The following is a 16,939-nucleotide window of genomic DNA, read 5'->3' as shown; positions in this document are numbered from 1 at the left end:
AGATCTTTACAAGATCACAGTTCCGTCCTAATTTCGTTGAAGGAACTCTTAGTATAGCTCGTTGGCCGCGGAAAGAGAGCTTTGAATTTCTTACATGACTGAGCTTTGGGACAACAGAGGGCTTGTTAGAGTCGTCTTGTGTTACACCTGATGCTCTTCGTTCAGGAGCCACTTGACCCATCTGCCCATGCTCGGAACGATATTCCTTAGTTATTTACGCTGTTGCAGCTGACACTGCATGGGAAAAATGAAAGTGAATGCTCTTGAACTGGGCATCGAAAATTGTAGCATGAAACGTACGTGTCTCCAAAGGACGCAGTCTGTAGAATATTCCTGTGAACAGAGTATCTCTTACAGATGCATCTACATCTACATGCCTACTCTGCAATTCACATTTAAGTGCTTGGCAGAGGGTTCATCGAACCACAATCATACTCTCTCTCTACCATTCCACTCCCGAACAGCGCGCGGGAAAAACCAACGCCTAAACCTTTCTGTTCGAGCTCTGATTTCTCTTACTTTATTTTGATGATCATTCCTACCTATGTAGGTTGGACTCAACAAAATATTTTCGCATTCGGAAGAGAAAATTGGTGACTGAAATTTCGTAAATGGATCTCGCCGTGACGAAAAACCTCTTTGCTTTAATGACTTCCATCCCAATTCGCGTATCATATCTCCCACACTTTCTCCCCTGTTACGTGATAATACAAAACGAGCTGCCCTTTTTTGCACCCTTTCGATGTCCTCCGTCAATCCCACCTGGTAAGGATCCCACACCGCGCAGCAATATTCTGACAAACGAGTGTAGTGTAAGCTGTCTCTTTAGTGGACTTGTTGCATCTTCTAAGTGTCCTGCCAATGAAACGCATCCTTTGACTCGCCTTCCCCACAATATTATCTATGTGGTCTTTTCAACCGAAGTTGTTCGCAATTTTAACACCCAGGTACTTAATTGAATTGACAGCCTTGAGAATTTTACTATTTATCGAGTAATCGAATTCCAACGGATTTCTTTTGGAACTCATGTGGATCACCTCACACTTTTCGTTATTTAGCGTCAACTGCCACCTGCCACATCATACAGCAATCTTGTCTAAATCGCTTTGCAACTGATCCTGGTCTTCGGATGACCTTACTAGACGGTAAATTACAGCATCATCTGCGAACAACCTAAGAGAACTGCTCAGATTGTCACCCAGGTCATTTATATAGATCACGAACAGCAGAGGTCCCAGGACGCTTCCCTGGGGAACACCTGATATCACTTCAGTTTTACTCGATGATTTGCCGTCTATTACTACGAACTGCGACCTTCATGACAGGAAATCCAGTTGCACAACTGAGACGATACCCCCAGGCCCGAAGATTGATTAGAAGTCGCTTGTGAGGAACGGTGTCAAAAGCTTTCCGGAAATCTAGAAATACGGAATCAACTTGAGATCCCCTGTCGATAGCGGCCATTACTTCGTGCGAATAAAGAGCTAGCTGCGTTGCACAAGAACGATGTTTTCTAAAACCATGCTGATTACGTATCAATAGATCGTTCCCTTCGAGGTGATTCAAAATGTTTGAATACAGTATATGCTCCAAAACCCTACTGCAAACAAACATCAATGATATAGGTCTGTAGTTCGATGGATTACTCCTACTTCCCTTCTTAAACACTGGTGCGACCTGCGCAATTTTCCAATCTGTAGGTACAGATCTATCGGTGAGCGAGCGGTTGTATATGATTGCTAAGTAGGGAGCTATTGTATCAGCGTAATCTGAAAGGAAAGTAATCGGCATACAATCTGGACCTGAAGACTTGCCCGTATCGAGTGATTTGAGTTGCTTCGCAACCCCTAAGGAATCTACTTCTAAGAAACTCGTGCTAGCAGCTGTTCGTGTTTAAAATTCTGGAAAGTCAGTTGAAAGGGTTGCGTATTCCATTTCTTGAGGAAGAAGGTTTGCTATAGGAATTTCTAATATCGCAGTTACGTAATTGGCGCCACCGTTCTTGTGAATATTATTGTTCGTGCTAGATGTTCCTAACATATGAAGACCCAGTAAAGGCGAAACGGCTGACATGATCGACACCTTGGGAGATAAACACTTCTGATATGAGCATAAAATATTGTACTTACCGCAAACATCTCAGGCGTCAGAGAGCATATTCCATTAAATACCAGTGCAGTAATGTGTGTGGTTTTTGTACCGAGTTCACGTTACTTTTGCGTTACGACTACCTTTTCTTGATCCATGCACTCAGGGTTAAGGAGAGTGTACATTCTGCCTCGTAGCTGGAAACAGGGGAATATCTGGGAGTATGCGGACGGAAGGATTTGAAGTGGAATGATCAAAAAAAATTTAATTGTTGATAAGGTGGGTGCCAGGTTGAGATTCATTGGGTTCAAATGGCTCTGAGCACTACGGGACTTAACATCTGAGGTCATCAGTCCCCTAGAACTACTTAAACCTAAATAACCTAAGGATATCGCACACATCCATGCCCGAGGCAGGATTCGAACCTGCGACCGTAGCGTTCACGCGGTTCCAAGCTGAAGCGCTTAGAACCGCACGGCCACACCGGCCGGCACTCTGGCTACATCACATAATAAATTACTTCACAGTGAAACTTTAGGTAATACAGAAAACACGGCGCGAGTAAATGAACTGTACATAACACAATCTCGAGAAGGATGTAGTTGCAGCCCAGTTATATCGAAATGCACACCCCTCGCTACGTGTGCATTTCAAGACTATTACTAACCAACTGCTGCTGATTCACATATCATGCCATGCGCATGTCCAATCGGCAGTGGTAATATGCAAAACATTCTCACCGGCGGAGATTCTTTTTTACTGCTGGGTACAGTTAAATCATTTGATGCTGCAGGACTATTAACACTCAGCATAAAGGAAAGTTAAGGAAAAAGACAACCAAAAATAGTAAATAACCTGACATGTGAGTAAGTAGGATCCATACAAGATGTGTGGCTAAATTCAAAGAAAGACATCCAAAGATTTTTTTAACAGATTAAAATATGAAGAAAGTTCAAAAGGTGATACTGAGTGATTTGGTGATTAAAACTGTGTGAATTAGCTGATGAAGTAGGCGTATAAGAAGAAAGCTTGTTGTCTATTTTACACAAAGAATTGACTGTGAGATAAATCTGAGCAAAGTAGGTTGAATGTGCACCAAAATCAACTTTCTAAATCAATCTTTAATGTTTGTCTGCACTTCTGGGAGACTTACACTGATTTAGTGGGCTGACGTGTTACTACAGATGAGTATTGCGTGCATATCTTTCTGTCAGAAACTAAAAGGCAGTTAAAAAAGTGGGCGGATGTAGGTCGTCCTAACCGTAGCTCACCACGAATTCCTCTGCTGCCCAAACCTCTTCATCTCAGAGTAGCACTTGACTACTTCCTGTAGATGCATTCCAGTCTCTTTCTTCCTCTACAGTTTTTAGCCTCTACAGCTCCCCTCTAGTACCATGGAGGTCGTTCCCTCATGCCCCTAATTTTTTGTCAGTGTTTTGCACTAGTGTTCTCTCCGTGTTCCTCTCTTCTCCGATTCTGTGGAGAACCTCCTCATTCCTGACTTTAACTAACCATCTAATTTTCCATATTCTTCTGCAGCACCGAATCTCAAACCCTTCGATTCCATTCTGTACCAATTCTTTTCACTGTCCATGATACACTACCATACGATGCTGTGCTCCAAACGTTTTGCATCACCCTCGTTCCCAGAACTCATCTACATCTACATCTACATTTATACTCCGCAAGCCACCCAACGGTGTGTGGCGGAGGGCACTTTACGTACCACTGTCATTACCTCCCTTTCCTGTTCCAGTCGCGTATTTTTCGCGGGAAGAACGACTGTCTGAAAGCCTCCGTGCGCGCTCTAATGTAATTTTACATTCGTGATCTCCTCGGGCGGTATAAGTAGGGGGAAGCAATATATTCGATACCTCATCCAGAAACGCCCCCTCTCGAAACCTGGACAGCAAGCTACACCGCGATGCAGAGCTCCTCTCTTGCAGAGTCTGCCACTTGAGTTCGTTAAACATCTCCGTAACGCTGTCACGGTTACCAAATAACCCTGTGACGAAACGCGCCGCTCTTCTTTGGATCTTCTCTATCTCCTCCGTCAACCCGATCTGGTACGGATCCCACACTGATGAGCAATACTCAAGTATAGGTCGAACGAGTGTTTTGTAAGACACCTCCTTTGTTGATGGACTACATTTTCTAAGGACTCTCCCAATGAATCTCAACCTGGTACCCGCCTTACCAACAATTAATTTTATATGATCATTCCACTTCAAATCGTTCCGCACACATACTCCCAGATATTTTACAGAAGTAACTGCTACCAGTGTTTGTTCCGCTATCATATAATCATACAATTAAGGATCCTTCTTTCTATGTATTCGCAATACATTACATTTGTCTATGTTAAGGGTCAGTTGCCACTCCCTGCACCAAGTGCCTATCCGCTGCAGATCTTCCTGCATTTCGCTACAATTTTCTAATGCTGCAACTTCTCTGTATACTACAGCATCATCCGCGAAAAGCCGCATTGGACTTCCGACACTATCTACTAGGTCATTTATATATATTGTGAAAAGCAATGGTCCCATAACACTCCCCTGTGGCACGCCAGAGGTTACCTTAACGCCTGTAGACGTCTCTCCATTGATAACAACATGCTGTGTTCTGTTTGCTAAAAACTCTTCAATCCAGCCACACAGCTGGTCTGATATTCCGTAGGCTCTTACTCTGTTTATCAGGCGACAGTGCGGAACTGTATCGAACGCCTTCCGGAAGTCAAGAAAAATAGCATCTACCTGGGAGCCTGTATCTAATATTTTCTGGGTCTCATGAACAAATAAAGCGAGTTGGGTCTCACACGATCGCTGTTTCCGGAATCCATGTTGATTCCTGCATAGTAGATTCTGGGTTTCCAAAAACGACATGATACTCGAGCAAAAAACATGTTCTAAAATTCTCAAACAGATCGACGTCAGAGATATAGGTCTATAGTTTTGCGCATCTGCTCGACGACCCTTCTTGAAGACTGGGACTACCTGTGCTCTTTTCCAATCATTTGGAACCTTCCGTTCCTCTAGAGACTTGCGATACACGGCTGTTAGAACGGGGGCAAGTTCTTTCGCGTACTCTGTGTAGAATCGAATTGGTATCCCGTCAGGTCCAGTGGACTTTCCTCTGTTGAGTGGTTCCAGTTGCTTTTCTATTCCTTGGACAATTATTTCGATGTCAGCCATTTTTTCCGTTTGTGCGAGGATTTAGAGAAGGATCTGCAGTGCGGTCTTCCTCTGTGAAACAGCTTTGGAAAAAGGTGTTTAGTATTTCAGCTTTACGCGTGCCATCCTCTGTTTCAATGTCATCATCATCCCGGAGTGTCTGGATATGCTGTTTCGAGCCCCTTACTGATTTAACGTAAGACCAGAACTTCCTAGGATTTTCTGTCAAGTCGGTACACAGAATTTTACTTTCGAATTCACTGAACGCTTCACGCATAGCCCTCCTTACGCTAACTTTGACATCGTTTAGCTTCTGTTTGTCTGAGAGGTTTTGGCTGCGTTTAAACTTAGAGTGAAGCTCTCTCTGCTTTCGCAGTAGTTTCCTAACTTTGTTGTTTTACCACGGTGGGTTTTTCCCGTCCCTCACAGTTTTACTCGCCACGTACCTGTCTAAAACGCATTTTACGATTGCCTTGAACTTTTTCCATAAACACTCAACATTGTCAGTGTCGGAACAGAAATTTTCGTTTTGATCTGTTAGGTAGTCTGAAATCTGCCTTCTATTACTCTTGCTAAACAGATAAACCTTCCTCCCTTTTTTTGTATTCCTACTAACTTCCATATTCAGGGATGCTGCAACGGCCTTATGATCACTGATTCCCTGTTCTGTACATACGGAGTCGAAAAGTTCGGGTCTGTTTGTTATCAGTAGGTCCAAGATGTTATCTCCACGAGTCGGTTCTCTGTTTAATTGCTCGAGGTAATTTTCGGATAGTGCACTCAGTATAATGTCACTCGATGCTCTGTCCCTACCACCTGTCCTAAACATCTGAGTGTCCCAGTCTATATCTGGTAAATTGAAATCTCCACCTAAGACTATAACATGCTGAGAAAATTTATGTGAAATGTATTCCAAATTTTCTCTCAGTTGTTCTGCCACTAATGCTGCTGAGTCGGGAGGTCGGTAAAAGGAGCCAATTATTAACCTAGCTCGGTTGTTGAGTGTAACCTCCACCCATAATAATTCACAGGAACTATCCACTTCTATTTCACTACAGGATAAACTACTACTAAGAGCGACGAACACTCCACCATCGGTTGCATGCCATCTATCCTTTCTAAACACCGTCTGTACCTTTGTAAAAATTTCGGCAGAATTTATCTCCTGAAGATAGACGTTGACTGTGGATATTCTATCACAGACACAGTCCCTTTGACTGTTCAGAGATTTCACTAAACCCAACCAAACACGTAAACAACCATGTATGAGCAGCGCCTGTTAGACGGAGGGGGTCCGAGGGCCGATCAGTTCCAGTCATTCTACCAGGAAGGAGGTACACGGCTTGTGGTGTCTGTAGTTCAACCACGCCTAGACTGTCAATACCGCAGTTCGATCGCGTCCGCATTGCTTCTTTGTGCCAGGAGGGGCTCTCAACAAGCAAAGCATACAGGCGTCTCAGAGTTAACCAAAGCGATGTTGCTTGGTCATGGAGGACACACAGAGAGGCAGGAACTGTTGATGACATGCCTCGCTCAGGCCGGCCAAGGTCTTCCACTGCAGTGGATGACCGCTGCCTACGGATTATGGCTCGGAGGAACCCTGACAGTAACGTAATCATGTTGAATAATGCTTTTCGTGCAGTCTCAGTCTTGTTACGCCTCAAACTGTGCGCAATAGGCTGCATGATGCGCAACTACACTTCCGACGTCCATGGCGAGGTCCATATTTGCAGCCACGACACCATGTAGCGCCGTACAGATGGGCCCAACAACATGTTGAATGGACCACTCAGGATTGGCATCACGTTATCTTCGCCGATGAGTGTCGCGTATGCCTTCAACCAGACAATTGTCGGAGACGTGTTTGGAGGCAACCCGGCTAGGCTGAACGCCTTAGACACACTGTCCAGCGAGTGCAGCTAGGTGGAGGTTCCCTGCTGTTTTGGGGTGGCATTTTGTGGGGCCAACGTACGCCGCTGGTCGTTGTGGAAGGTCCCGTAACCGCTATACGATACGTGAATGCCATCCTCTGACTGATAGTGCAATCATATCGGCAGCATATTGGCGAGGCATTCGTCTTCATGGACGACAATTCGCGCCCCCATCGTGCAAATCTTGTGAATGACTTCCTTCAGGATAACGACATCGCTCGACTAGAGTGGCCAGTATGTTCTCCAGAGATGAACCCTATCGAATATGCTTGGGATAGGCTGAAAAGGGCTGTTAATGGACGACGTGACCCACCAACCACTCTGAGGAGTCTACGCCGCATCGCCGTTGAGGAGTGGGACAATCTGGACCAACAGTGCCTTGATGAACTTGTAGATAGCATTCCACGACGAACACGGGCATTCATCAATGCAAGGGGACGTGCTAGTGGGTAGTAGAGGTACCCGTGTGTACAGCAATCTGGACCACCACCACTGAAGGTCTCGGTGTGTGGTGGTACGACATGCAATATGTGATTTTCTTGAGCAATTAAAATGGTTGAAATAATGTTTACGTTTATCTCTATCCAGTGTTCAGTACAGGTTCCGGAACTCTCGGAACCGAGGTGATGCAAAAATTTTATTCAATGTGTGTACATTCTCAGAAGCTATTTCTTCAGATTAAGGCCAATGTTTGATATCAGTAAATTTCTTTTGCGAGGAATGCCCTCTTGCCAGTGATAGTTCGCTTTTTTAAGTCCAATTTTTCTGTCCATCATGGGTTATTTTGCTGTCTAGCTGGCAGAATTATTGGGCTTATTCTACTTCGTGATCTCCAGTTTTGATGCTAAGTTTCTCGTTCTTCTCATTTATGCTACGTCTCATTACTTTTGTCTTCTCGGGCTTACTCTAAATAACTAATCTGTACTCATTAGATTGTTCATTTCATTCAGCATATCCTACAGGTGTTCTTCACCTTCTCCGAGTGTAGCATTGTCATTAGGAATCTTACCATTGATATTCTTTCCCTCTGAATTTTAGACGCACTCTACGTCGTCTTCTTCGATGTACTGACTGAACAGCGGGCGCAAAAGACTATATCCGTGTCTTACACCATTTTTAATGCAAGCACTTCGTTTTTGGCCTTGCACTGTTGCTATACCCTCTTGGTTCTTGTACATCACCCGTCTGTCTCTATAACTTACTCCTTTTTTTTCTCAGAATTTCAAACATCTTGCACCATTTTACACTATCCAGTGCTTTATCTATGTCGACAAACCCTATGAGCGTGTCTTCATTTCTCTTCAGCTTTGCTACTCTTATCAATTACAACGACGGAACCGCCTCTGGTGCCTTTACGTTTCCCAAAGCCATACTGATCATCATCTAATAGATCCTCACTTTTCTTTTTCATTCTTCTGTATATTATTCTTAACAGCTGCATCAACTGTTAAACTTGGTTGTGCCAGCTATAACGCGCTTATGTGCCCTTGTTGTCTTCGGGACTGTGTGGATATTTTTCCAGCAGTCTGATGGTACGCCCTCAGTCTCACAGATTCTATACTCCAAGATAAATAGTCGTGTCGATGCGGCCAATATTTTGTGGACCGGTAACGCGTGAAACAATGTTGGCGAATACTACGTACCTCTTCCGTAGAAATAGGATTAAACCAAAGGACTGTTAGCTAACTAGGTGAAAATTCTGGAGGAGCAGGCTTAGAAAGCACTCCTGAAACAAATGCAGATACTTCCCATAAAGAGGTGGTGCCGAAATTTCTTTCCTCCTCTAGCGTATCGTCATGGCATTATTCGTGTTCGCTATGCGACAGATACGACGATGATCGCAAAATGTGTTTAAAGTTCACTGTTATCTGTGAAGTGCATCCACCCTTTGTTCTGTGCCTTTCGGAAAGAGAAGAAGAAAAAATGGCTTCCACTGTGAAATGCGATAGAGATGGGATCCATGTAACAAAAATGCTTTAATCTGAACTGTGACGTTAACTGCACGGAAGTTACCTATTGTTTTTATTCAGTAATAGAAACTCAAGTCAGAGGTTCTTGAGAGGGAAAAAAAAGAAAAAGGAATTTTTCCAGGTTATTTAATGTTCTGTATAGTTATATTCAATTCGCGATTCGGAAGATTTGATGGTTCATGGTGAGGTAACAGAGAACCTGCAGTTCGAAGCCCTGATTGGGGCAAATTTCACTAATCAAAAAGTACATTACCACCGTTGTTAACCATCACCCATCAAATTTATTGTCCATCGCACTACGTGCGGTATTCTTGCCAGCTGTATCGATGTGAGCTCTGTGCATTCAATTTCTAACATTAACATGTAGACAAAGTTTTGAACCCAAAAAATTTCAGAACACAAGAAAAGGAGTATTTTGTGAAGGATCAATTTATCTCCAAATTAGAACATCAAGCGCGAAAGGTATTTTACTAAATATCACATTCACTCTCAGAGCAATAGGTTTCTGATTATAGACTAGGCTCACTTTTGTCGATCTACACAGTAAATGTTTTCCTTTCTTGTAATGGCTGAGGCACACACTGGCTCTAATGACCTTCTCGTCGACATACATGAAGCCCTAATCATTCCTTCTGTTTGCCTGTATGAAAAAATCCATGATAATAGGCTTTGATTGCAAGTCATCGTCATTCAGCACAATGCACCTCCCCGTAAAAGTGCTTTGAAGATGAGAAAGCTATGGAATTTCAGTTGCTATTTATTGGAAATTTTCCCTATTCACCATTTTACCACCCTCTGATTCCAGCTAGTCCCCCATCTAAATGCATCTATCCCTGAAAACGTTTTGAGTCCAGTGAAGAGGAGGTAATAACACTTGTAGATTCTGTCTTTCAAATTTTCCACATCAGAATCCATGGATGAAGGCTACTTACTAGAAAAAGCTTCGTACCAAAGCTTATTAACCTAAAAATTATCTTTAACCTAAAAGTTATCTTTAGCTTAGAGTGATCCTTTTGCAGCCCCAAAGCGAGGTGGCGCACTGATTAACAAACTGGACTCTCACTGGCGAGGACAACGTTTCAAATCCCAGTCCGACCATCTATATTAAGGTTTTTCCTGATGCCACTGAATTGCTCCAGACTAATGCCGGTATGGTTCCTTTGAGCCGGCATGCATGTTTTCCTTCCCCATCCCTGAGTCAAACCCAGCTTGTGCTCCGTCTCTAATGACCTCTATGCCGACGGAGTGTTATTCCCTAATCTTCCTGCCTCCCTTCTTCCTTTTGCAGTCCTTGATTATTATCTTCGGAATTCGAGCGAATTAGCCTATATTGTGAACTAAGAAGTGTAATTAATATTTATAGAAGAAAATGTGGCAAGTTCATTGAAATTAAATTCGCAAATTAATGTAAGGGTAACTGATTGGAATGAGAGAATAAGTAGAGAATTCCGCGTATCATGTAATGGCTGTAACAAAATTAGTTTGGGTGCACTGACAAGGTGCACATATCCCATCAGTCACTTATTCCATATATCAAGCAATTTTACATATAATTTATTTGCTTTTTCGTGTAAGGATTTCATTTAATGATAACAATACTCAGTGCATAGTAAATGCATAGAATGGGGACGTTTACTAGATGTCTTATTTTTTGTATCTCCATTTTGAAAGAATTTTTTTTACTGTGTTGTATAGTTCATTAAAGAAAATTTCTTCTGTTTCTGCACGTAACAATCATTATAATGTGGGGCCTTCAGCATTTTTTTAAAAATAATTGTACCCTGGGTATTTAAAAGAGGCAACGGCCTTGCCGCAGTGGATACACCGGTTCCCGTGAGATCACCGAAGTTAAGCGCTGTCGGGCGTGGTCGACATTTGGATGGGTGACCATCAAGGCCGCCATGCGCTGTTGCCATTTTTCGGGGTGCACTCAGCCTCTTGATGCCAATTGAGGAGCTACTCGACCGAATAGTAGCGGCTTCAGTCAAGAATACCATCATAACGACCGGGAGAGCGGTGTGCTGACCCCACGCCCCTCCTATCCGCATTCTCCTCGAGGAAGACACGGCGGTCGGATGGTCCCGGTAGGTCACTCATGGCCTGAAGACGGAGTGCTTTGGGTATTTAAAAGACGGTAAATAAAATGTAAGATGGAACGGTGATAGACTGTTTTTTATTACTTCATTTATTTTATTGCATTCAATTGGACATTTGTGTAACTGTGCCTTAGACTAATTGACAGTGTATACAGAGTTTGTTGTAAGAGAAAGCAGGGATCTATGAAGTACGAGAATAAAAGCAACAATAATGAGAAAAGGAATAAAATAGTATCGGAAGTTAACATTCACCTGGAATTATTTGGAAAAACAATGGATAACAGTAATAGAAATAGTATTATTGTCAGTTAATGAACATGCAGCTTTTACCTAAAGTAATGTCAGTACCTTTGCTTACATGTTTTACATCATACCTGTCTTCCATTTTATTGTTACCGCATTTAAAGAACTGTCAGATCCTGCTCATATATTTTTGTTTTTCTACACCGTATATTGGATTTTGCCACTTGCTGAATGTATGCGCAAATAACCAACTTCTGGGAAAGAAGGGTGTCGTTTTATTCTTTAGGTTTGCATGTTTGATTAATGATAATCTGGATCCGCCCTCCTACCTCTATTTAAAAGCCAGCTAATATGAAAATGCAATCCGACGGCTGACGATTGAGAGGTAGATTAATAAAAGAACATGGGAAGATGGTGCCGTGTGTCTCACTACTTACAATTTGACCGAAGTATCCACCTGCTGCGATTTAAAGACGGTTAAAGGGATCTGGATATCCTGAGAGTGCAAAAATGAATTTTTTTAATTTAACAAAGTTCTGTGGTTCTTCCTAATACCAAAAATATATATTCTATGTACAGTACCTCACCGTTTTCGTGCTTAAATACCTTCCTAAAACAGACACGGCGCTCGAATTTCTAGCTGTCACAATACTGTCAAACACAAAATCTTGCCCACAGGGTCTAGTTATTTAATTTTGGCTCGCTCTTTCCGTAGCAGCTCACTGGCGTAATATCCTTTAAGAACATATCGACTGCACTATGAGCAGGGATTTATTGCAGTCGATCTTTCTATCTATAAAGGTAGATCACTTAACTTTACTTGTGCATTTCGTGTTCTGAACTTGTGGTTGTGACTGCTGTTTACATCTTAAAATGCCAAATACGACGAAGTTTCACTGCAGTCGTACATTTTACGGTATTCGACACAAGCGTGTTGTCAGCAATTTCAAAAATGAAGAAACTGTTACGCCGCAGCGAAGTGATATTAGGCATAGCAGTTCGCCAGGCAGTGCTTCAAAACGCAAATCAACATCTTACCGAAAATGAACAAGAATGTGGTGTTGTAAATAGTGAAAATGACAGTTACATTTTAATTAGTGAGCACAAGATCTCAGAATTGTTTTTGTCGATTGCTGAATCCAAATACTGTAATAGCGACCGAAGTAAGAGAAGAGGGCTATCCACCACCAGAATTGTAGTGAAACATCAAGTGTGTAAAGTAACGAAGTGTACAGTGATATCTCACGTAACATGCAGAAAATACAGTGAAGTGAATATTCGCCCTGATTATGCCATGAGGTACACTGAGAAGGGATGAAAAGCAGCCAGATATTCTGTGCTAATGCACATGACGATGAATTTCTGCAGCTGATAGGCTTCTCGCGGTCAAAAAACGTATCACTGACCGTATCTCACACGCGGCGGGCGATTCAATAATCGTAAACATTATAAGGTAGCACAGCGGTGCGTACACGTCAGCTACAGAGCTGCAACTTGCATCAGTGTGAACGGGAAGGGTGGCGGCAAGTGGCGCGGTGGCTTGTTGCGGCGTCTGCGCGAACTACGGGACTATACGCGCGAACGGCCCTTACTTAAAAAACAACCCTCGTATGCTGGTGCCGGCCAAGATTTGACAGAGTGCTGATTAAGTAGAAAGTTACGCTCTCTGCTGACTCAGCGACTCCAAAGGTCTTTACATGACCCGAGACAACTTTTGTGGTTTAGTTAGCTTGCTTTCGAAAATAGTCTGAATGGTAGCGGAAGATGTGAGCATTTATTCACGTCTGATAGGGTAATGCCGACACAAGGGTTCTCAGTCTGCGCTATTATGTGGCGTCGAAATTCCTGAGGCTCATAAGACGACAGGAGGGAACTCGTGCGGAAAATGTTCTTTCTTGTGAAAAGTCAACAAATAAGCACGTGTCCTGGTTGACCGACACGAGTTTTTGGCAGAATTATTGTTGGTGATTTAGTAACCGGAATCCGAGGCGAATAAGAGATGCACGCCGACCGGCTTAAACAGCGCATTGTGCAGTTTTTGGTGATTTTGGATCTCCATTAAGTGATTGTGACTGGAACGGTATTGCATTGGTCATGTATATAAGTTTACGATGATTCTGCTATGTTGGTTACGTAAGTCTCCCGGTGGTGATTTTATTTGTGTGAGCTTAAATTTATGTAATCATAAGAGGAATAGACACAGGAGTTAACTTCTGCATAGTGTTTTGATGACTGACAAGGGGAGGCCGCCAATTGTGAAATTCAGATTCGATTCATACTGCGCATAATAAAAGCTCATGGCCAGAGGTGTAATGTGGCAAAGCACCAAGATGCACTTCTCAGCCGTTGTCGAGAAAACCGAGTTAAAAGAAACCGTTGAGGTGAAACACCCTCTACGCTTAATAGTTTTCTACAGCGTCGTGGGGCAGCGGTAAGCGCTCGGGTTAGTAATCCGAAGGTCGCCGGATCGAATCTCGCTCCATGCAACTTTTTTTTTAGTATTTTTTTTTGTAATTCAAATATATATATATACATATATATATAATTCCCGGCAATCAGTTGCAACAATTATGCATATAAGTTGTTGAAAGTCGTTTGTCGTGGAAAAACTGGCGACTTCGAACATCATTATGTTTTCCGCAAATAAAGTTGTATTTCACATATGTTATTAATTGTCTTCATAATGTTTACCACGTATAGTTAACGGAAGACGTAGAAACGATATTCCGAAACGAAAACGTATAGCGTAAGTAAAACGTTCGAATTAGACTAGAGACCCCACGAACACAAATTTGCTGTGGCAGGTATGAAATATAAACTCCGTTACTCGCTCGTTACACTTGATGGACAGATGTTGAATGGGCCGAAACGAGCCGCCGCATAACAGCGTAGTTGCATACTAACTTCGAAAGAAGGTAGATGCGGTCCCTAGCGCAACTTATAACATCGTTGAAAATCAGTGCGGACGTGAGAGTTTTGGTACACCCTGTTAAGCAAACGGAAAAATGGAGGCGGTACAATTGGAGAGCGATCCGCCTGCTCCAACATGCATAAGCAATTCATCAATATATATATATATATATATATATATATATATATATATATATATATATATATATATATTTGAATTACAAAAAACTAATAATGAAAAAAGTTGCATGGTGCGGGATTCGATTCGGCGACCTTCGGATTACAAACCCAAGCGCTTACCTCTGCGCCACGCCGCTGTAGGAAATCATTAATCGTAGAGAGTATTTCACCGCAACGGTTTCTTTTAACTGTCGATTTTCTCGACAGCGGCTGAGAAGTGCATCTTGGTGCTTTGCCACATTACACCTCTGGCCATGAGCTTTTATTATGCGCAGTATGAATCGAATCTGAATTTCACAATTGTCGGCCTCCCCTTGTAAGTTATGTGTACGGTGTGTTGAGAGGACTGACATAAATGGAGTGAAATAAATTTGTTGATTGGTGCGCTTGCGATTTTTTTAGATTTTTTCGCTCTGGGTGAGACTTATTCTACATCTGAATCTGACCCAAAATGCTCTGGGTTCGTCGCTTGGTTTTGTTAACTCAGATCCAAATATGTTACACTGCTGAATTGTTAATTTCCTCAGTGGTGTAGTAGTGGATTTTTCAAATATATTGGGAATGAAATTCTCAGGGGGTTATATGTGACTGAAGTCATGCGTATGGCAAAGAGAGGGTGCCTAGCTGAAATATTCCATATGTAATTTTATTTTTCTGTCCTGTTTCATCTCCTCATTTTGTCCTAAATCTAGGTGTGTGTTAATCTTAAAATAAATGAGTAGCAATCGAATTCCCTTCATATCATTTCACCAGTTAGTTAGTCCCATGTCACTTGAATATACATCAACCAAGGCCAACAACCATACTTATATGTGTAGGAAATTACTTTTTATGCCAATTCCATGGTGCAAATCTTCGTTTAAACAACAGATTGCAACCGATCAGGCTAAAGGCCCTAGAATACATTACTTTATTTTATTTGTATCACTGATGCTCTGGCATCTGGCGGCCCTTGTATTAAATCATTAGAATCAAAAAGCTGCAGCATACATTCTGCCCACATATAAACCGATATGTTTCAGCAGCAGTTCTATGTTTTAATGTTTTGTAAAACGGTTCCTATGAGTGCCTTTATGTAAGTGTTGTGAACAATTTCACAGTCAATCCAGAGCAAGCATTCACTGAATATGGCTCCTGCAGACCCTGTTTTCAGACAAAAATTAACACACACACATTTAAATTAGGCTCCTTGAAGTCTTTGTAGATGGCTGATCTGTTACGTAAGAATAATGAATCTCTTTATTGGCCAGTTGATCATGTGACATTAAATGTATTTTAATTGAAAATTAACTTCGATGGAATCGAGTTGATCATTTGAAATTATTTAAGGACACATCAGTTGATCTACTCGAATAGAACTAAAAACAATCATCGAGGCATATAAGTTTAGTAATCTTACAAATTTCCCGTCCATTTTCCTAATTTAAACGGAAACAACGGGAACTTTTATTCGATGAAGACTGTACAACAGTTACGCTTCCACCATCGTCTCAATAGGTGAGGCGAAACAAGGGCTGCATCATTGGAAGAGGTTCAAAGGCGAGCGAGTGTGCCGGGGCTTACACCAGTTCACTACCACCAGCGCCCCGGCATAACGCGCCTGTATTTAACATACTCCATGATATATGAGTGGAATTAAAAATTGAAATAACTTTTCCAAGCTTTGTCAGTGTATGCTTCAGTGTATTAAAGTTAACACTGTGAAGTCTCAGAATGATCGAATCAATATGTTTTGCTAAATATATTGTTTTAAGAAAGAAATAAGTGACGCTAAATAATGAAGCTTGAAAGCTAAAAACTATGCAGAATATGCAAATGTATGTCACAATTAAAAGTTACGGGTCTCAATTTGGTCAGAGGAATATTTTGGTCAAAATCCGTATTTTTTACGAATAATTGAAGACGCAAAATATTAGACTCAGACATGTACAATCATATGCAACCTCAGTGTGATCTAAAAACCTTATATCTATGACACAAATACGCTACCTCTATTAGTTTTCAAGTTATTTACTAGAAAGCAAATATGGATCGAAAACGTTCTTATTTATAATAGACTGAGTATCATTTATATTTGTTATAAAAAGTTCTAATCACAACACTCCATTACCCTGTATAAGCGCCAGGCCAAAGATAGTCCAAGGTGCGGATTCGATACTCACCGCTGCTGCCACCCGCGGAAAGAGAGGACAACAGCATAATAGCGATAACCGCGTGAGACTAAACACAAAATACCAACCAAGGTTTAACCAACGCATAGCATGAGCCAGCCACGGCTCACTTACCCTTCTTTATAGGATTTTATTTGTCTGCTAATATTCTGGCTGCGATGATCACTAGAACAGCATGCG

The 16,939-nt window shown here is 42.0% G+C and overlaps 1 protein-coding gene and 1 pseudogene across 1 annotated transcript in view; both read left to right on the top strand.

Moving 5' to 3' along the window:
- Positions 1-16,939, top strand: part of LOC124594554 (UDP-glycosyltransferase UGT5-like) — a 114,419-nt gene that overhangs the window by 12,558 nt on the left and 84,922 nt on the right. The gene's annotated exons all lie outside the window — the stretch shown is intronic.
- On the top strand, positions 10,957-11,074 carry LOC124597220 (annotated as a pseudogene).

Source organism: Schistocerca americana, chromosome 2 (genome assembly GCF_021461395.2).
Source record: "Schistocerca americana isolate TAMUIC-IGC-003095 chromosome 2, iqSchAmer2.1, whole genome shotgun sequence".
NCBI lineage: Eukaryota > Metazoa > Arthropoda > Insecta > Orthoptera > Acrididae > Schistocerca > Schistocerca americana.
The sequence above is the reverse complement of the archived record's forward strand: the minus strand, read 5'-3'. Positions and strand labels throughout refer to the sequence as shown.